The sequence below is a fragment of the Panthera tigris genome, chromosome B4 (assembly GCF_018350195.1).
Source record: "Panthera tigris isolate Pti1 chromosome B4, P.tigris_Pti1_mat1.1, whole genome shotgun sequence".
In the NCBI taxonomy this organism is placed as follows: Eukaryota; Metazoa; Chordata; class Mammalia; order Carnivora; family Felidae; genus Panthera; species Panthera tigris.
Genome location: NC_056666.1, coordinates 11,541,012 through 11,563,471, shown reverse-complemented (window position 1 = coordinate 11,563,471; position 22,460 = coordinate 11,541,012). Strand labels below are relative to the sequence as shown.

Genomic DNA, 22,460 nt, shown 5'->3' with positions numbered 1-22,460 from the left:
TACACTTGATCTTAGGCAAAAGGCCGAGAAGCGAGGTTTCTTACCTTAAACATCATGAAGCTATCTCTACTAGCTTCACACTTTTCTTCTGCAGGTTCCTCACCTCTCTCAGCCTTCACAGAATTGAAAAGAGTAAGGATCTTGCTCTGGGTGAAGGCTTGGCTTAAGGGACTGTTGGCGGCTGATTTGATCTTCTGTCTAAACCACACAAACTTTCTCCACACCAGCAATAAGGCTGTTTTGCTTTCTTAGCATTTGTGTGTTCACTGGAGTAGCACTTTTAATTTCCTTCAAGAACTTTTACTTTTCATTTACAACTTGGCTAACTGTTTGGCACAAGAGACCTAGCTTTCAGACTATCTCGGCTTTCAGCATGCTTTCCTGACTCAGTTTAATCATGTCTAGCTTTCGATTTACAGTGAGAGATGTGTGATTCTTCTTTTCACTTTGAACACTTAGAAGCCATTCTGTGGTTATTAAGTGACCTAATTTCAATACTGTTGTGTCTCATGGAATAGGGAGGCCCGTGGAAAAGGAGAGAGGTGCAGGAAAGGCAAATCAAGAACAGACCGGTCAGAACACACACAACAACAGTTATCAATGAAGTCTGCCATCTTGCATGGCATGATTTGTGGGGCCCCAAAACAATTACAATAGTAACATCAAAGATCACTAGTCACAGGTCACCGTAACAAATATAATAATAATGAAAAAGTTTGAAATGTTGCAGGAATTACCGAAATGTGACACAGAGACACGAAGTAGGTAAATGCTGTTGGAAAAAAATGGCACCAACAGACTTTCTCAACACAGGGTTGCCACGGCCTTCAATGTGTTAAAACCAAACAAAATCCCTCCAAAACACACACACACCCCACAATAAATGCAAAGTGCAAATAAAATGAGGTATGCCTATATGTATCAAGACCATACTAAGTATTTTTCATTAGTTTATTTAATACACCAATCCTATGAAGCCGCTACTGTGAGATAATGAAAATATATATTGGCCTCTGCCCCTGGTTCCTGGCACAGAGTGGTAAGAAAACTAGGAGCATCTCTTATGTTAATATTTGGCCTCTGATGCCATCCCTGACATATGGCTTCTAAAACTTACAAATTTCTGGGTGATAGGAGTGTCTTTTTGTTTAAGTTTATTTATATTTTGAGAAAGAGAGAGAGAGTGCACATGAGTGGGGGAGGAGAAGACAGGAAGAGAGAGAACTTCAAGCAGGTTCCATGCTGTCAGCACAGAGCCCAAGGTGGGATTCAATGTCGGGAACTGTGAGATCACGACCCAAGCCCAAATCAAGAGTTGGATGCTTAACCGACTGAGCCACCCAGGCACCCCTGGAGTGTTTTTTGTTCTAATGAAACTGAGTGGGTTCCTGGATGACTCCTTGGTGAGGGCTGGTCACTGAAAAAAACCAAGTCATCATTGGAATTTTCATCCCTGTCCCCCACTTCCCTGGGGAGGGCAGAAGGGCTTAAAACAGAGTTAATGATCCATTCTACCTACATGATGAAGCTTCCACGATATCTCAAAGGTACAGGGTTCAGAGTTTCCAGGTGGGCAAAGACATCCATACCAGGAGGGTGACATGCCCCCAATCCACAAAGATAAAAGGCTCTATGCTCGGGAATCTCCCAGACCTCGCCCTGCGTATCTCTTCATCTGGCTATTCATCTGTATTTTTCATCACACCCTCTAATAAATTGGTAAACATAGTATTTCCCGGAGTTCTGTGAGCTGCTCTAGCAAATTGATTGAACCCAAAGAGGGGGTCATTGGAACCTCTACTCTTGAGCCAGTTGGTCAGAAACACAGGTGACAACTTGGGCTTGAGACTGGCATCTGATGTGCTGGGGCTGGGAGCAGTCTTGGGCTGAGCCCTTAACCTGTGGAATGTGACACTATCTCTGGGTTAGAATTGAGTTAAGTTTAGGACACCCTGCTGGTGTCCAGAGAATTGCTTGGATGTGGGGGACACCCACACATTTAGTGATCAGAAGTGAACTTTTGCAGTGTTCTATGTTAAGTAGTAAAGGAGATACATAGGGAAGAAATACACAATAGGCAAGAACTGGGTTTTTTCCCACATATGAGATAATAAAATGGGAAAAATTAGTTCAATATATCATTCCCCCCATTTTTAAAAGAGGAAAACTAAGACACCAAGACATTAAGTAAGTATTCCAAGGTCATACAACTGGTAACTGGAATTGCCAAGAGTCTAACTCCCAAGTCCATGTTAAAGCACTTATACTATAACTTTCTGTAAACTAAGTTATAATGAGAATATGGAAGAACGCATATAAATTCAGTTATTTGTATGAAATCATAACACCTAAAGTCAGGACATTACATTTCCTAACTAATGATACAATACCCACTTCTGGGGGTACAGAGATTTGAACTATCCTGAAATCTAATGGAAGCTCTCAAGATCCTTAGAAACATCCTGACACATGAAATCCCAGTGGGTCAAAATGAGCCAAAAGAAGAGATATTCAGAAGCAGAAGGAATAGTTAGGAGTCTAGAAATTGAAACTAGAAAGGGCCTTGCATCAGTCCACATCTGCTAGTGTCATCAAAAGGAACAACAGGGGCACCTGGGTAGCTCAGTTGGTTAAGTGTCCAACTCTTGATCTTGGCTAGGGTCATGATCTCATGGTTCATGAGTTCAAGCCCTGCATCGGGCTCTGCACTGACCATGCAGAACCTGCTTGGGATTCTCTGTGTGTGTGTGTGTGTGTGTGTGTGTGTGTGTGTGTGTGTGTATGTGTGTGTATATGGAAAATAAATTTTTAAAAAAAGAATAAAGTGGACAAAGATTTGGTGATGTCAGCTACAAGCAAATGGCAAACCAAGGTGCCACTAACTTTGCATAGCTTATATAGCTAAATCCTATAGTTCATCATTGTCTTTCTAAAGGCCAAACAGACCTTCATACATAAGGAACATTCATCCCCAAAAAACATACCTTTCTAAAATGCTCATGTTTCAAAGGAACAATGTCATTAAAAGCAGATTTAGGTGAAAATAACCTGACTTAGTTTTAGTCACTTGGCATCTACCAGGCCCAAAGCAAACATCAGCTGGTACATCCATGCTCAGAAAGTAAATGCTTTACATGGCAATCTATGCTAAAGTTTCCATAATCACCAATGAAAGACAGATGAGCTGGACAGAGGGAAGTGGACTCAGGCACAGAGAGAGAGTGAGAGAGAGAGAGTGAAAAAGAGAGAAACTGACTGGGAGCACAGCATACATGGGCATTGATGCAGAGGCCTGCACACGTGGTAACTGACAGCCAAGCAAGAAATCCCGAAAAAGAGCCAGGAAAACATTTGAAAGTTAATTCATGCAAAAAATTGTACCAAATGCACAAGTAGGCCCTGTTCCAAAGCCCCCAAGCTGGAGGGAGCATCGGGACCCAGAGAACAGACACTCTATGGAACGCACATGCGTCTTTGAAACAGCCGCACCATTTCTCCCTCCCGTTAATTCTCCACAGGTCAAAGATTCACAAATTTTGAACTCCATGTTAAAACAAGGAATGTTAGGAAAACAGAGAAGAGGAGAGAAAGGAAAGTTCCGTATATTTTCTCTTCCTTATCCTATCATGGATCGTTGATCTGGAGCGGGAGGAATGGTGGCAGCAATTACGAGTATTGCTATAATTATCAGAAGAAGGAAAAGGCAAAAAAAAACACCTTTCCATTGTGTGATCACTGGAAATGGTCAATCATCTACTCTGGTTAAAGGGGCCACTGGAACATAAGAGACAGGAGACAAGGTGATTATTAACTGAGACAGAGCAGAGGATGGTGAGGAACAGATCTCCACACGGGAGCTCAAGATGAGGAAGTTACGTCAATGAGTGGAGACAGGCTTCCTGTCCTCGTGTCTCAAACACTTACGCGTTAATTGTCCAGTCAGGAAAAGTCCCTTCTCCGGGGGAAAAGCAAGCCCCTCTTTTCAGATAAAGACCATAAAAGACTAGGTCTTTCACTACCCATCACCCCCTTTTTTCTAAACCACCTGGAAAATTTAAATGCCAGTCACAAAAAAGATCCTATAGTTCTCAGGCATGGCAAATTGCCTCAAAAACATTTGGAGAATATTGTGATGTCTTGGAAAACACTCTGGTTTGTCTAAGTAAACACAATGCTTTCAGGAAATAAAGAAAATCATTTCCTCCTTTTTCCTAGGTCAGATTATCTCCACCCTCACCCCCACCCCCTCCAGTTATAAGCAGCACAGGAAATAATGCTGAGAAAATCAGGATACTGTCAGTCACAAGGGAAAGTGGTAGAGTTGAAATATTTGCCAGATGGCATTAAAAAAGAATACCTTCCCTTTTTATAACTTACCAGGCACATTCACAGATGGTACTTCATTTCATTCTCACAATTCCACAAAGTAGGCATTATTTTTCTTATTTTGCAGATGATCGCTCCCAGTTTATAACCACTTAATTGTTCTCTCTCCCTCCCTTGCTCTTCCTAACCATTCTCCAGGCTGTCTCCTGAACCATCAGCCCACAAAATAAAAGTGATTAAACTTCTCAGCTTGAAATCCTTCCATAGCTCCTCATAGCGCAGGATGAAGTCCAAATGACTAGACACAACTTACGACGTCCCATGTTGCTTGGTCCTTACCTGCCCTCCCATCTCCACCATTGCACCAAAACTTTACTGGCCTCGGGCAGCTCTCACATACCTACGCACACCTTCTCTGGCCACATAGGTGGGCTCATTCCCTTTCGTATCTTCTCACCAACCGATGCATTCTCCTAGACGGGATTCATTCTACATCATCCAATGAGGACCCTTTGCTATTCCTCACCTCATGCAGGATGGATCCTCTCTCTTCTGGACCAGCCCAGTTCTTTGATCACTTTGTTGCTATACTGCATTGCATCCATCTGTCTGTATGTATATGTGTGTCCACATTTAAATGGTTTTATGTGCAGAAAAAATGTCTAAAAGGATACACATCAACCAGCTACTAATAACCTCAGAAAGTGTGCTAAGGTGGTAGGGGATTTTCACCTTGTAGTTTTCCTGTGCTAGGATTCTTCATCTGAACCAAAGAACAGAGAAAAAGGATTCAAGGGACCATTTTCTCACTTCTCCGGAGGAAGGTACCATTCTAGCTGCATAGGAGAGAAAGTTAATTCAGAACATACCATGAACGCCTTGGGGCATTTGAGTTTGATTCTCTCACTGAACACAAGTAGAAAAATGCTCCCAGACCGCTACACTGCCAGACTTTGTCACAAAGAGGTGCTTTTTCAAAAGTTCTTGATCAAAATCATTAACACCTGGTTCACCAAAATATATCCAAAATGCCAGACACAAAGAAATACATACTAATTAGTCTAACTGCTCAAGAAACCAAGAGATTAGGTTGTATCTCAGCTCTGACACATCTAACTGCAAGATTTCAGACAAGCCATTAAATACTTTCTGTCTTGATTTCCTCATTTGTTAAATGAACATTAAAATATATGGTCTCAGGGCGCCTGGGTGGCCCAGTCGGTTCAGTGTCTGACTTCAGCTCAGGTCACGATCTCATGGCTCGTGAGTTCGAGCCCTGTGACGGGCTCTGTGCTGACAGCTCAGAGCCTGAAGGCTGCTTCAGATTCTGTGTCTCCCTCTCTCTCTGCCCCTGCCCTGCTCACACTGTCTCCCTCTCTCTCAAAAATAAACATTAAAAAAAATTTAAAACATATGGTCTCATTTTTTATCTGTTTACACATACATATCTATGTGTAGAGGTACACATGTATGTATCATATTACATATACGGTGAGATCTTGTCTGTTGAGAATATGGGCGGCCACAGGAAAGACCAGAATTCAAAATCCAAAGCTTCAAATCATCTCTTTGCCACCAGCAGATGGAGCTGTAATCAATGGGAGACTAAAGAGCAAAGATGGGTAAGTGTATCAACTACATCTTAAGAATGCAAGGCAGTTTTATTGTTGTTGTTTTTAAGGAGTAAGTACCACATGTGATACTCTCTCATTGTGAAATAAGTTTTGCTTTGAATTCTTAAAAACAAACAAACAACAATTAAAATCCTTGTGTGCAGCTGACCACGTTTTCAAAAAAGGCATCTCCGGCATCCTTCGCACCATGTAGAATACACAGGGTGGGGGCCTGGCCAGCATTCCCTGACAGCCTTGGGAGGCAAGGCTAGCGCCTGTAACGGTACCCTGGGGTGGGGGTCGGGGGCACTACCTTGACTGGCTCTGTCTCTATGGGACCGTATTCTGGTGATGTCACTTCCCAGGGTCTCAGTTTTCTCATCTAGAAATTAACTTGTCGAACAGGATCCTCTCTGAGGGCCTCTCTAGTAATCAATGAGTTTAAAATGATAATGAGGCAGAGTGAAGCGAAGTATATAGGAGCCCCCAAAGCTTGACTCTAAACTGATATTCAGGGTTCTCTAGGATAGTGCTTGCTGCACAGAAGCCTGGATGACAACTCTTGTTTCAACAGGCTCTTCTGTGTGGGTAAGTTCATCAGTTAGCCATGGAATAGAATTTCTTAAGGTAGGAAGCCATTTACATGGAAAAGACCTCCTTTTCCCTCTTCCCACAGTCAGCCTCTGCAATGCAGTGGACCAAGTGAGAAATGGCTAATTACTTTGCTCATGTCTAGAAGAGCTCCAGGAGACCCAGCTGATGCCTGGTGGTCTTTAGTATGAAAGAGAAAGAAGTTGGGTCCAAATCAGTGTGAAAAACCCAACACATACCAACATTCACTGAATGTTCTAAACAATGAATAAATGAACGCACAACGAATTCTGGCCTTCCTAAAGTCTTACAGACCAAAGATAATCAAAATCTGGATACCTGAATGGAAAACAAAACAAAACACACACACACACACACACACACACACACAAATCATTAAAAGGTTTAACTTTATGCTTCTTTCCTACTCCTATGACCACCCAGGAGAAATTACAGTGGGTCTCAAAATCGGCTGTATGTTTGAATTCCCTGAGGAGTTTGAAAGCGTACTGACTCCCAGGTCCATCCCTGGAGATTAGGATTTAATCGGCATGGGACGTGGCCTGGGCATCAGGATTTTTTAAGCCTCTCAATCGATTCAGATGCAAAGGTTGAGATCCAGTGGTAAACTACTGAGTTCACTACGAAAACCCTGGAACACGGCACAAGTATTCCCCACGAGATACTTGGGAGGTTGGTAGTGCCACAGCTGAGGTGTCCACTTGCAGTTGTCTCGGCCGAATACACTTACTTCACAACAGGTCTGATTTAAAGGTAAGGTGTCCTGAGGAGAAAGGATCAAGTCTACCTATAGCCAACTCAGTCCCCTCAGGAAGAGAGTATGAAAAATGAGCCAGTGTCAACTGGTCAACTACGACACCAGCTTCTAATATTTCTCAGTCAGACCTTGAAACTCTAAGACATTTAGGGGAATGTTGTCCTTTCTTTCTTCTGATTTTTTGGTAACCTTTGGTCAAAGTAATATATATTTTCTGGATGTTTCAATACGAGAAGAGACGCCTGGAATCCTGGAGAACATCGAGAGGCTCGCCTGTCTCGGAACAGAGATGAAGCCTTGTAACTTTGATTTACTACCTCCACTGATATGAAAATACAGCATCCAAAGGTGTTCCGGGTTCACTGCAGATAATTACAATGCGAACTTAGAGGCCATGCCCGTATGAAATACTGCTGACATAAAAGCAGGCTCCGCCTGCCTGCACCGCATCCTGTGGCTTCATTACACACAATTTGCACCCCAGACTGAAGACTCTGGGCTGGAATCCAAGAAGCATCTTAGATGCTTCTAGCTCTGAACACTTGGATTTATGTGAGCAAAAAGGAAAGGGGACCAAAACAGTGCATTGGAATCCTGGGGAAAGACATCATTTCCTTTTTCTTTCCGACCATAAAATCCCCATGCTTTTCCCTGCGCTGATCCCCACAGTGAGCACCCTGGGTTTCACGACTTGAACCCAAGACCACGCTGAGCCAACAGGTGCTCTGACTGACAGGTTTAGCCACCTGATCCTGGCACAGGCACAGCCTTCACACTGACAGAGAGACCCAGGGGTGCGGGCAAAGAGGCATGGGACTGTGGCCTATGCTCCCTCCAGATAATGAAGCATCTGGGGCCAGGTGAGCATCTGCCTAAGTCTGCTAGACTGCTGTGCCACTTATTTATACAGTGAGAAGCAAAATGTTAAAAAAAAAAAAAAAAAAGATGGGGTGGAAAAGAGTAAGAAGAAGAATAGAAAAGGAGCAAAGTCTTCTTTGGAAAACCATCTAGCATCAGTCCATTTCAGACTTCAGAGGGTTGAACACGCACCCTAAAGCATTCCTTGCTGTTCTAGGAAAGCACCCACATTCGGAGATAGTTTTTGCACATCAGTAATTAATGCTGCCACACGGTCTGTTCAAGTCAGACCCAGGCCTTCATATCATCAGGGGCATTCAAATGGAAAACATCACTTTTTTCAAGCACTCACATGTTGGGAATTCATAAGGGTGCTTGTGGTTGGTTGTGTATAATATATACATTTCAAAAACACAGAGATCATCTCTGTTAGTGTGTATCATAAGGGCAACTCTATACTCTTTCTCGAAAAGGGCGACCTCTTCATAACTGCGACTGACTGGGGTCATGATTAGAAAGAACAGTGTGTTTCCCTTTGTTGACGATTTTTTAAAAGGTGTGTGATATACACATCATCTTTCCAAATTACAGTTTCAGGGGAGATGGATGTTAAACGCCGAGGCAGTTCTGAGTTTGTAGTTTTATTATGTCCTGCTAATAAAAGATCATGATAACCCATGGGGAAATCAGTTCTCAAGAAACTTGCCAGGGTGAGCTCCGGGGCTATGTGCAATTCTCAGGAATGATAATACTAATTAACTACGGTGAATAAACCAGTTGCTAATCACCCAGCTCTCGAGTCCTGAGTTTGCAAGGGAATTAGGAAGGCAATTGTGCCATGAGGGACGACGGGGTAGGAGAAATCCAGCCACGTGGATCCAGCCATCGGAGCCCTGACAATGACACAAAGGTAGCCAGAAAGGGGAGGATGGCAGTTGCCGAATTCCTGTGTCCCAGAGGTGTCTACGGTCTCCAAGCCAAAGAACAGGGGGTCTGGCCCAGGCTGAGGTCAGACACAGGCCACTGGGTACATCTTCGGTGATTCTGCTTTTTGCAGAACCAGGTTTAGAGATATTTATTCTCTGAGCATCAGAGCATATTGTCCACTGGCTAGACTCCACTGAGGTCACTTTTGGCCGGTGCTTCTCCATCCGGTTTCCCCCAGAGCCCCCAGGTTCTCAATAAATATTTTAGGAATTGTAATGAAATACAACTGCACAGACCCAACTGCAAGAGATACCAGATGTGAACACACAGTGGAGACCCCCAGCATGTTCAGCGGCAGCCTCCTTGCCAGGATCTGTAATAAAGTCATAAAACTGAACTTGCAAATTCACTCTGATAAAATACCACACTTCTTACCTGCTTACGTTTCGGGGTTCTGTAGAAGAATTTATTTTTTACAAGGGTTCTGCTACTAAAAAATGAAGAAGGAAGGAAAACAACAGAGCAGAGTGGGGGGAAAAGGGAAGGAGACAGGAAACCAGTACAATCAAGAATTCAGAAGTAAAGAATAAAGTTTCTTCCCTAGAAGAAGACTATTAGTATATTTTCAGGTACAAGGAGAAGTGCTGTCCCTGGGAAAGTTATTCCCGAAGATGCTAATGTACTTCTTCCTCAATCCTTGACCTCTTTGTGGAGTCTTTTTAAGTTATGTTAAAATCATGAAGAAACTAACAACGTAACAATAGGGACAGGCAGGGTGGTGAGGAGATAAAAACACAGACACATATACACACGTGTGCATGCATGCACACACAGACACGTGCATACACATACACATACATACATACATATATACAGTTTGGAGGCCACTGTCCTTAAGCCCAGTCTCAAGTCACACTGCTGGGTCCACAGCCTTGGAGCTGCTATTTCACCAGAGGCCGGGAACAGCCCACACCGTGTAATACACTCTGTACACAGAGAACCTAGCAGAATGATTTATCTTAGGGAAAGGGTGCCAAGAACATTTGAGGAGCAAAGAAACAGAGAGAAAAAGGGCGTGTGTGGAGGAAGGAGCAAAGCGTGTGCCTCCTGAAAAGCACACACAATCCTGACTCAGGATTATTTCCCAGTCTCACTATGCAAAAGCAGAAGGCAGCCGAAGGCCCCGTGTGGCCGTGCGCTGGTGGATTTCAGGAGCTTTAGGGGGAAGCGAGCTCTACTTCCGGGAATGAAGACGGACAGTTCTAGGCTCTTGCAGTAAGGAGGTGGAGTTAGAAGAACCATCTGGCGGCTTTTCCTCTTTTCCCTTTTTTCTCTCCCTCGTTTTTTCTTGGGGGGTGAGGAATGGGGCTGGCGGTAGAGGTAGCATTTGGAGATCTAACATGGTTTGATGATGAATAAATGCGGAAAAGTTCTGCTTGACAAGACAGCCATGCGATGTCACGACAGAGCACTGTGCATGACAGCCACCACTGTGCTGCAGGGTGAAGTGTGTGCAGGGAGAAGGGGAAGGGAGGGCAGAAGTGCGACTTCTGCTGTCACCACGGTCCTGTCCCAAGCTCACTGCATACCTTATTTGCAGATAGCATGCATAAAACTCACAGACCTAGACTTCATAAAACAGTGAGAGAGTACCTACAAGAACCAGACATGGGGCTAAGTAAGCAGTGGGGAATAAAGACTAATGAGACAGTCCCTAAAGCCAAGCAACGCCCAATACAGTGTGGGAAGACAGATGTGCTTATAACCATCATGATACATCATGACCCATGTCCTGCCAGGAAGCCGGCCAAGGGTGGGGGGTGGGGGAGGCGGTGAAACACAGCCAGGTTCCATGTCTTCCATGAGCTCTGGGTGCCAGCAAGTTTATCACGTAGAGGAAGACAAGGAAAAAAGCACACCAGAGGCAGGGAACAGCATTTGCAAAGACACAGAAGAGTAGTGTGCTGTGTTGGGACAAAAGAGTGCTCGGGTGGGTAGGGGTCAGGGGAGACCAGTCGATGAAGGTACACTGGGGAACCTCATGAGGGGCTTTGGTGCCAAGTTCAACAGTGGGGGTTTTACGCTAAAAGAATGAAGAAGCAATTTGCAAAAGACCCAGCTCTGAAGAAAGGAAATGGAGTGTTTTATGTTGCAGAAATTTTTAAATTGAGCAGGGTGAAAAAGCTCCTTAAAAACCATGCTTGAAGACCTACCCTATCTCTCCTGCAGACGGGGTAACTTTGAACATGAAATTCACTTTACTCCAGTCCATGTTTAATTTCCCAAGTGGAAAGTTCATATGTACGTTTCTCTTTCATCATGAGCAAGTATAAAACGTCAATCTGACAACAGTGTAAATGTCTAGACTTCTTTGGGGATCGAGGCTAACTAGGAACTCTTAATAGGCAGTGATGGGAAGACTAGAGTCTTGTGAAATGTCAAGTTCATGATTCTTTCCGCTGTTTGGTTTTTTGTTTTGTTTTTTTTTTTTTCTCTAAAGGAAAGGGGGGTCGTAAGAAAGAAAACCTATCTGTCATTATCTGGGGTTTTGTTCTTCAGTTTTCCTATATCTCCAGAATTGGAATGTCATTGACCGTTGTCTCCAGAAAACACACTGTACATATTGGAAAGACTTTTTTATCTTTGACAACCACAAACACCTTGAATAGAGAACATGCGAGTTACTTAATGGAATTTCTGGTAATTCAGAAACCTGCCTAACCTTCCATGGGCTCCCAGCAAACAGCCTCGGGCCATTTACCAGTTTGGCCTCTTTCCTTTCAGAGACTGTCTGCTCTTTTTCTTCTTAACTGTCTTTCAAACTTGGTACCTAATAAAAACACAGACTGAAAGTCAAGGCAGTGAACCTCACGGCTGCCTCTCTGTATTAGTGTGTGTTCAAACTCGGCACACCACAGATCTTAAGAGATACCAAATAAATAAAGCGTCTCCCAATGAGCACATGGCCCCTGATCTCCACATATATTGGAAAATAATCTTTGAAGTGGAGAATAAATAAACAGAATAACCCTAAAGTCTGTCTAGTGCAGTGGCAGAGATCAACTGATCATCAAGCTCCCCCAAGTAACAGAGAAAAAAACAACAACAACATACATTTGCACCTCATACCAGATTATACTAAAACACCATTGCCAGGCTGGTGGGACCTGGGAATCATGTATATTTTTTAAAGTCTCTGACAATTCTGGGATGCCTGGGTGGCTCAGTTGGGTAAGCGTCCAACTTCGGCTCAGGTCATGATCTCACGGTTTGTGAGTTCGAGCTCCGCGTCAGGCTCTGTGCTGACAGCTCGGAACCTGGAGCCTGCTTCGGATTCTGTGTCTCCCTCTCTCTCTGCCCCTCCCCAGCTCACCCTTTCTTCCTCAAAAATAAGTAAATGCTAAAAATTTTTAAAAATAAAAAAATAAATAAAGTCTCTGGCAATTCAGATGATTAGTCAAATTTGGGAACCAGTTTGTTGTAGCCAGCCCTCCATTTACAGATGGAAAAATGAGACGACTGTCCAATAAACTCTCAGCTACTTATGACAATATGTCCCGGTATATCATTTCTTTATATTCTATGAATAAACAGTTGTTGTAGAAATGAAGTGATAAATGAAGACAACAAGGTAGTAAGTAAAACACCTTCTACCTCCTACCCAGTCTGAATTTGGGGTTCTCCGATTCCTCTCAAGGTGATGGAATGGGGAGGGTCTCTGGGAGCAGAGTGGAGGGCACATGTACTGGGTGGGAATTATCTCCCTGGGCCTGCATTCCCTGCAGACACCTCACCCAGGAGAAGGGCATGGCTGGCACAGGGGCTGGAAGGGACCCGTGAGCCAGGGTTCTTCTTGCTGGGGATCAGGACAGAACCTTCCCCAGATGAAAGCCAGCCTCTTCCCCTCTCCATATACATTCACACATGGAACTGTGTATATAAACTTCACAATGACAGCTTCTCTACTAAGTCCTGGCATACAGAACATTTTGAAGGCAATTATTATGTTTCTAAAGAAAAAGAATCCAACATGACAAAGGATAGAGAATTTGTAAAGCTTTAAAGCAGTAGAATAATTTCTGCAATTCAGTTGGATGTTGGTAGTCTCATATTTTTTTAAATCACTACCATGTACATAGAGCTTTCTACGTGCAGGACACTGGGTTAATCACCCCTCATTTCAATGTCTTATTAGAACAACTGAGGGGTGCCTGGGTGGCTCAGTCAGTTAAGCATCCAACTTTGGCTCAGGTCATGATCTCATGGTTCATGGGTTCGAGCCCCACAACAGGCCCTGTGCTGACAACTCGGAGTCTGGAGGCTGCTTCTGATTCCGTGTCCCCCTCTCCCCTTCACACTCTGTCTCTGTCTCTCAAAAATGAATAATAAACATTAAAAATTTAAAAAAAATAACTGAAATGCTTGGGGAGGGGCGTATTATCCTTACGCTACAAGAAAGGAAACACATTTCAAGGGATTTAGCAATCAGCGCGGGTTACTTATGTGGCACATTCTGGATTCCAACCCATGACTCATTCCTAAACGGACTTCTTTCTACCACAGGAATTGCCTTTGAAACAAAAGCATGGATGTATCTCGCCGTATTTCTTTGAGAAAAGTTAATTTTTCCAGAGAAAGAGAAGTTTGACTATTTCTGTAATAGCATGACAGTATTAGTTACATAACAAGATTTTTTTCACTTTTCTACTCCATCTATAATTGTGGTCAGAGAGGGTTCTTGAAAGTCAGCTGGGGAGAAACTATGAACTATTAAAATGAAAGAATATTGAAAAGTCTCACTGACAGTTCAGGAAATTACTATCTTAACATCCGTGAAAAAACTATTTTAAAATCAATTACAAGAATGCTTTACTTCAGGGGTGCCTGGGTGGCTCAGTCAGTTAAGTGTCTGACTCTGGCTCAGGGCATGATCTCACCGTTCGTGAGTTCGAGCCCCACATTGGGCTCTGTGCTGACAGTTCGGAGCCTGGGAGCCTGCTTCAGATTCTGTGTCTCCCTCTCTCTCTGCTCTCTCTGTCTCTCAAAAATAAATAAACATTAAAAAAATTATTTTTAAATAAAAAAATTTAAAGAAAGACTGTTTTACTTCAGAAATCACCTCTCATACAAAGATTCAAGGTTTTACCTAGTTTCTGGATAAAAATACTTAACAGAAGAAACAGGAATAGTAAGTCATTCTTCTTACATTTATTTTCTATTTTAGCGGACGATCCTCAACAGAAGCTATTTATGACGTTTCAATTACTTAAAAAAAAAACAAAAAGCAAAAAACTAAGCATGTGTGATGAATTACAGAAATTCTTCAAACAGTATGAAAATAATTTAAATAAAGCCAGGTAGCCTCATAATGAAAATGGACACATTAACTGTAACATATCCTTAGTCTTATTTACAACATAGGGAGTATTTTTAGATGAACTGTCTGTCCATAGGCTACTTTCACATGGTTGTGGCAGGCACTAGGTTGCCTCTCATTGGCCATGAACCTCTTCCTTCATTAAGTTCTTGATTTTCACTGGGTCTACATTGCTGACTCACAGCCTGTGCTTTGGGGAAAATCACCTCTACCTCTGGCAGTAAGACTGTGTGAGGCATCTGGCTCAGGCCTGGAGCAAGGACACAACTGTTCTAGAAGCTGCTGGCAGCCATCTTGTGAGCAAAGAAGAAACTCTAGAATGAAGCTGTGGACCGCACAGCAAAAAAAAAAAAAAAAAAAAAAAAAAAAAAGGGCAGAAGCCAAGGTCTTGATCTCAAGTATTGTTTTACTGAATCAAACCAAATATAACCCATCCTGTCTTTGGAGGGTCAAACACACCAACCAATCTCCCTCCTTGGTTGCTTGAGTCAATTTCAGCTTTGTTTTCTGTTGGTTACAATCAAAGGCATCCCAATTGATACAGACGGTCCAATAACTGAAGAAGTTTGCATTATTCTGAGTTGTTCCCTAAGTTTGAACAAAAACAGAATTATAGTTCATATCTAGCTTTAGAAATCCAGTTGAAAACCATAGGGTTAGTGTAATGACAAATATGTCATTATTATGGATCCTGGCTAAAAACAGTGGGGGGTAAATGGTTGCTCCTATCCAACAGAAAGTGTGGGGAAAGTGTTAACTGCTCCTCATACCCTTCAAGGAAGTGTTCAGCCACTGAGACTTGTGAAAATAACAAGACAGAAGATGATATCTGAGAGACATGATAAAGGTGAGATGCTAAAAATCTGCTCTATAGAAGAAGGAAGTGGATTGAAACCATTTGTGAAATTATCTAACCTTCAAACAATCCCACTTAGATTTCTGCATATCAGAAACCAAATCCTGGGCCCCTGGGTGGCTCGGTCTGTTGGGCCTCTGACTTCGGCCCAGGTCATGATCTCACAGTTCATGAGTTTAAGCCACACATCGGGCTCAGAGCCTGGAGCCTACTTCACATTCTGTGTCTCCTTCTCTCTCTCTGCCCCTCCCTGACTCACTCTCTCTCTCTCTCTCTCTCTCTCTCTCTCAAAACTAAACATAAAAAAAAAAGAAGTCAAATCCTAACATATGAAACTTCTATGTGAGCAACCTGACACCTATTTCCACTTTCGTCACAGATAAAGAAAAGATCCACTGAACACAGCCTTTTGGAATATTAACGTGAAATTCATAGGAACTTGTAATGGCTTATGAAAAAATAATGTAGAAAGTGATTTCTCTGCAGAGTTACAGAAGATAGGAATCAGAGCTTGCACAACCAGTAGGGAAAATATATAATTTAGTACAAAAGGCTTGGAGCTCCTTCAGAATCAGCGGAGAACCTCCACGTCTGAGGTTACTGAGATTCTACGGGGAAAGTTCCAAAGCCCAGATGGCTGGGAAGCGCCAGGAGCTCTGAGGAAAAGGTGAAGGCAAGCCAAATGCTGAGGCAGGAGCGACAACCCGGGAGAGGAATGAAGATGAGCCAGCTTCTGAGGAGAAAGGTCATGGAGGTTTCCAGTGATGAGGCAAAAGCTTTAGGTAAGGAAATATTGAATTTGATGGCGTTGTGAGATGTTGGGTTATCTGATCTGTCACAGACATGAAAGGAATTGAATTTTGGTGTTAAAGGTTTAGTCCCTTGGCATAATCCTTGGGTCTGGCTTGCATTTATGTTTTGGACTCACACGAGTGGAAAAAAGAGACATTTATTTTTGTTGAGACATTCAAAGAGGTAACTCTGTCCTGTTTGTTTTACTCAGGCAGCTCTGGGGGAAGGGGCAATGGGTGAGAGGACTGGGGGACAGGGGACTTTTACACCCAAAGAAGGCTGGCTTGCACAGACCACATGAAAAGAATGTGTTGCTTGCCAAGGAGAATAAATAAGTTACCCTAGTTTTTACAGTCATTTGGGGGGAAAAAGAGAAAGAAAGAAAAGTTACGTAACTCACTCTTCCAAAACTACTTTTGACTCATTTTTTTTTAACCTCAAATATACTAGGAAAAACTCTGAAATTTTCTTCATAGAACACTCCCCTATACTCACTGGAAATGACTACAGAGCATTCTATATCCTTCTGTATTGTCAAGACCCAATCATAACTAGAAACCCTAAAATAAAGAGAGTGGGTGGAAAATCAAATTAAAAGCATACAAAACATGCAAAAAAAAAAGAAAAGAAAAGAGACCAGTATTAGGGTAAATTTAATTTATTGTGTCATCTATTACTGGTAGAATTATTTTTGAATCTAGCCTCTGGCCATATGTAAATTTAATAAGTATGCTATTGGAAAAAATATGTTCTGAGGCAGCCCTGGGGAAAATCCCTAGAAATTTCCTTTCAGGTTCCTCCTGTCCACTGATCAACAGCGTTTGGGCATGACTGCTCAACCAAACATCCATCCGTTTAAGTGTGACATTGTGTGTGTGTGTGTGTGTGTGTGTGTGTGTGTGTGAGAGAGAGAGAGAGAGAGAGAGAGAGAGAGAGAGGGATTCCTATCTCACCTCCAAGGATATTCACTAATTCATTCAACAATCATCTACTGAAACTTACTACACACCAGCTCATGTCAGGGCTGCACTCAATGACCTTCGGCCCATGCCTCAAGGAAATCACAGTCTAGTCCATCGATAGGCCAATAAATAATTACAACACACGGTAACAGGTACAGCATTGCCGGCACATGAAATTTCATCCAGGTCAAAATTTTGCTGAAAACTCACTGCTGCCTCTAAGTTTTTCCTGCTTCCTTTTTTTCAGGTGCTCGCAACACAGCTCTCTTCCATGACGTGTTTCACAGTCTATAAAGAATCAACTTTATAGCTATAGATTTAGCTGTTTCTATCGTTTAAATATTCACTCATTTTTAAGTCAAAATAATTTACGAAAACTGTATTTTAAGCCAAAGGATATCAATGATAACTGATAGCATAGTCTTTATTTTTTTTATCTTCTGTTTATTTATTTTATTTTTAAGTAAGCCCCACCCACAATATGGGGCTTGAACTCATGACCCAGAGGTCAAGAGTCACATGATCTACTGACTGAGCCGGCCAGGCAACCCTGATAAAGCAAGCATTCTTTAAAATCAACTTGAAAGAGGGGTGTCTGAGTAGCTCAGTCAGTTAAGAGTTCGACTTTGGCTCGGGTCATGATCTCATGGTTTGTGAGTTCCAGCCACTCGTCAGGCTCTGTGCTGTCAGTTCAGAGCCTGGAGCCTGCTTCGCATTCTGTGTCAACATCTCTCTCTGCCCCTCCCCCACTCACGCTCTGTCCCTCAAAAAACGAATAAACATTAAAAAAAATTTTTTTAATCAACTTGAAATTAAGAATTTACCCAGAATACACAGTTAAGAGAGAGATTCCAATCTTTTTCATGTCACCACACCGAAAAAGATCCCATTTGTGGAGCACTGCAGTAAAAACAGAGCTAGGCCACGCCCAGCAAACTCAGGAGCAACACATAGCAACACAGGAGAGCTTCAGTCAGGAATATTCTCTGAGGATGTGTAAAAAGTGTGCTCAATCTTCTTTTTACCGAATTGCAGACAGATGCAAATAGCCCGATTTTATCTCACGAAACAACAACAACAAAATGCTTTAGGGTTGTCCATTACTAACATCCTCGTGGTTTCCAAATAAAGTACCAACTGCCGCTGAGCTGTTGTAGCTGGTCTGTCCAATAGGTTTGCAAAGAATAAGCTCCCCAAGCCAGGTTCAATGCCGTTGATACAACACACCTTCACGAAGCACTCACACGTGGAAAGCTCTGTGCTAGCACGTGGGGTTGCCACGTGTGACACAGAAAGCACAACGCCCATCTCTACAGGGAGGGGGCCTGGGAACCGAGAGGCTCCCAGGTGTGCCCAATCTAAAATCCTTTTACTTTCTACCGCCCCCTGCTGGCAAAACCTGTAACCGACACAGAGCCTCGCCTAATTGAATCGGATGGAGGCAAGCTGACAGCAACCAAAATCCCAAATCAGGAAAAACATACTCCCAAGCAGAGTGAACGGGAAGAGTTTTCTAGGAGCAGAAATTACTGGGTCTAGGAACACAGATTCTCCTTGGTGAGAGGAAGGAGCTGTTCTGTGGAATAATAATAAGGACATCTGTCGGTTTCTATCATCCAATACAGTTTTTTTCCCTCATTAAAGTCACAGAGTTTGAGGCACTAGTGCTATCAGAAATCATCAATGATTCCGGCACATCCACCGAGGGAGTTTTCATGTAAAGTTTCAGGTGCAGGGAAGTCTCCAGGTGAACACCAGGGATGCAGACAGAATCTCCAATTAGGGAATATATATCCACGAGTCATTGGATTGTTACATAATAATCCTTTCCCAAAGAGCACTGTAATGAGAACCACCTAAGGGCTTAAAGGATCTGGTAATGAGTGCAATAATATGCAAATCAATGTAACTAAACACATAATAAACAGATGGACAGTGAAAAACAAAATGTTAATTAAAAAGTAAATAAACATTAGATCTCTTTTAAAGCAAGTTTTCACATGAGTGTGTCCTAGAAAAAATGGAGAAGCACATTCTCCTGGGGCTTCCTGGGAGTCGGGGTGAGCAGAATAGACCAACCCCCAAAGCCCTTTCTGATTTTGATCCTACTTCTTGAAAAACTTTTTCTCCATATTTGTAAGGCAAATAAAGGGAGAGCTGTTTTTTTCCTTCTGATGCTGAGAGTCCTGTACTTTACTGCCACCAGATGAATTCATGTGCACATTCGGCACGAGATACTGAACACCTGTGTGTCGCAGGAAAAAACTGAGGGATGAGGCCCCCACCCCAGAAGAGAACGAGACAGGTGAGATCGCCTGTTGTACTGAACACTGGGAGGCAACTGGCGGAGACAGAGACAGTGATGGAGACAACAGTGGCCAGAGAAGGTGTCTCTGAGAGGCTTTCCCCACCACAGTGGAGAGAAGGTACAGTCTCACCTTCCCCCTCCCACACTTCCACCACATTTAAGGATCTGATGATACAGGGGCACCTGGGGGGCTCAGTCGGACGCCTGATGATACAGGGGCACCTGGGGGGCTCAGTCAGGTGAGCGTCCGACTTCGGCTCGGGTCATGATCTCACGGTCTGTGGGTTTGAGCCCCGCGTTGGACTCTGTGCTGACAGTTCGGAGCCTGGAGCCTGCTTCAGATTCTGTGTCTCCCTCTCTCTCTGCCCCTCTCCCACCCGTGCTCTGTCTCTCAAAAGCAAATAAACATGAAAAAAAAAAAAAAGAGGATCTGATGATACAAAATGAGGCACAGGCAGGGAGGTCTGCACAGGCAGTGCCAGAGGGGGTAAGCCTATTCCTTCAGCAGACATTCACTGAATCTGAGGACAGAGCTATGAGCAAACCCCCTAGGTTGTCTCAGAGGACACGGAGACTGGAGTGGACAGACTATGCTGTGAGTGGCATGTCGACTTGGGGTTGTGGGATCAAGCGGGGGTTGGGGGGGGGGAGCCTGAGCAGCTGCAGGGGCTTGGAAAAGACTTCCTGATGGAAATGAATGAGACAGATGAAGGACCAGTAGGCTTTACTCAAGCAAAGTGAGCTGGGCTGGGCTGGGAATAAGGCAGACGGTGTCCTCCAGGCAGAGAAGAGGCTTTGCAAAATGGGGGCCGGGGGGGGGGGGCAGAGAGCACGGCACGTTGTGAACAGCACGGAGGACTTGGATTATAAAGCACTGGGGGTGGGGATGGGGAAGGATGGTGGAGGCGCAGGGGTGAAGCCAAGAACGAGGGCTAGAGCATGGAGAACAGCCAGGCCAGGAGGTTGGACTTTATCCAGACGGCAACGCAGAGCCATTAAAAGTCAACTTGAGGAGGGTCATAGGATGAAAACTACGGATCTGCGAATGGGAAAAACTGAAAAATCAGCTGGGACCTTGACCTCTGTCAATCCCCAGCCCTTCACATTGACCTTTGGGTCAGTGGATGAGGAAAGCACTACTGTGTGTCAGAGAAGGGAGAAGGGAAGGGGAGGCAGAGATGGGGGGTAGAGACAGAGGAGGAGGGGGCTCCTTCTATTCCCTGAGGGTTTCTCACCACAAGGATCTTGGGAGCCCCACCCACCTCCTCCCATCATTCTGCTGCCTGTGGTCACTGGAGGCACCGGCCAGCAGGAGGGGTGGTAGTGGGGAGGTGAGGAGGGGATGTCACGGGGCTCCCGGTCGGGGTGCTGGGTGGCCTTCCCCTGCTCTCTAATATTAGAAGCCAGCTTCTGCCTTTGCAGTGTTTTCCCTCTTATTTGCATGTCAAACTAGAGAAAGAACATGTTTCTTTCCCTCTTCTACCATATGTTTGATGTTACCATCTGAGTGATATGCCTTAATATAGTACCACAGCCTCATAACGGGGAAGGAGCTGAGGATGCTTTACTGCTAATTCCTAACCATGTTCTCTAACAGACTGTTTCTTCCAAGAATAAAAAAGATGGCTAACATTTGCACGATTTTATGCAACTGACTTGGACCCCCACCCCCAAAAAACGAGGGCACCTGTACATTAGCAAGTCTGGTACCAGCACCATGGGGATCTTCCCTGGACCTTCCATAGTATCAACATTTCCCCAGCCTACCACCGCACGCATCCCAGCCAAGGATGAGGCTAAGAAGGAAATCCTATGTCATACGTCCACGTGTTGTCACAAAAGAAAGACACAGATGCCATCGTCAACGGGCAGAAAGACACATGTAACGGGGAAGATATTTGCTGCCTCGCGTTACTTAAAAAAACCACCACGTGACTTTTTAGAGGGGGAAATATTCTCAGCAGAGGTACACGGTCGTCACATTTTAGGGATACGGTTCCACATCATCTTCCAAAAGAAAGCATGGTTTTAATTTTTAGCCGTCTTTGCAGATGCCTGTTGTGTTGGCGCTCACGTTTATCGATTAGGAAAATCTGAGCACAAGGGAAACATGCCGAGCATTCTGAGAAAAATGTGAACAGTGCTCTTGTCTGTGCTGAAGACAGTGACTGCGGGGAGGCAAGATGCCAGAATCAGAACTGCAAGCTGAAAATCACCACGGAACAAGTGGGGGGGGGGGCGGGGGCGGGGAAAGCCATGTCTTTGGAGGAGCTGAGTACAAATTCCCATCCCAACCTCTACTGGCTGGGTACCCTTCAGCAGGGTAACCCCTCTCAGTCTCTTTTCTCATCATAAAAATAGTGTGTATAATGTCCCCTTATAGGGGTGCCTTGGTGGCTCAGTCGGTTGAGCGTCCGACTTCTGCTCAGGTCACGATCTCGCGGTTCGTGGGTTAGAGCCCCGCATCGGGCTCTGTGCTGACAGCTCAAAGCCTGGAGTCTGCTTCCGATTCTGTGTCTCCCTCTCTCTCTGCCCCTCCCCTGCCTGCACTCTGTCTCTGTCTCTCAAAAATAAATAAAAATGTTAATTAAAAAAAAGTCCCCTTAAAGGATTATGGCGACAATTAAATTAGATAACATATAAAACACCTGGTACCTAAGCTAAACAAAACATGCCTACTAGCAAAGGAAGCTGTACGAACACACTCCAAGGTCTTGAGCAAGATGGAAAGACTCTGCAGGTGATGAGTGAGAAGCAATGTGATGTATTTCATGCCACTGGGCTGTACACTTAAAAATGGCTAAGATGGTAAATTTTATGTGTACTTTACCACACACACACACACACACACACACACACAAACCCTCCAAGGACAATTCAGAAAGTATTTAAAATGTCTGGATGGAGGGGTGTCTGGGTGGCTCAGTCAGTTAAGCATCCAACTTCAGCTCAGGTCATGATATCACAGTTCGTAGGCTCGAGCCCCACATCAGGCTCTGTGTTGACAGCTCAGAGCCTGGAGCCTGCTTTGGATTGTGTGTCTCCCTCTCCCTGCCCCTCCCCTGCTCTCTC

The 22,460-nt window shown here is 43.9% G+C and overlaps 1 protein-coding gene across 11 annotated transcripts in view; it reads right to left on the bottom strand.

Moving 5' to 3' along the window:
* The window catches only part of CAMK1D (calcium/calmodulin dependent protein kinase ID), a 500,855-nt gene that overhangs the window by 169,030 nt on the left and 309,365 nt on the right, over positions 1-22,460 (bottom strand). The window contains exon 1 of one of the 11 annotated variants that reach the window (XM_042991056.1): positions 5,059-5,485. The exons of 9 other annotated variants lie outside the window; for them this stretch is intronic. The gene's annotated coding sequence lies outside the window, so the exon portion shown is untranslated. Of the gene's footprint in view, positions 1-5,058; positions 5,486-22,460 lie in introns of those variants that run through there. One more of the 11 variants, XM_042991057.1, reaches the window with a different exon arrangement.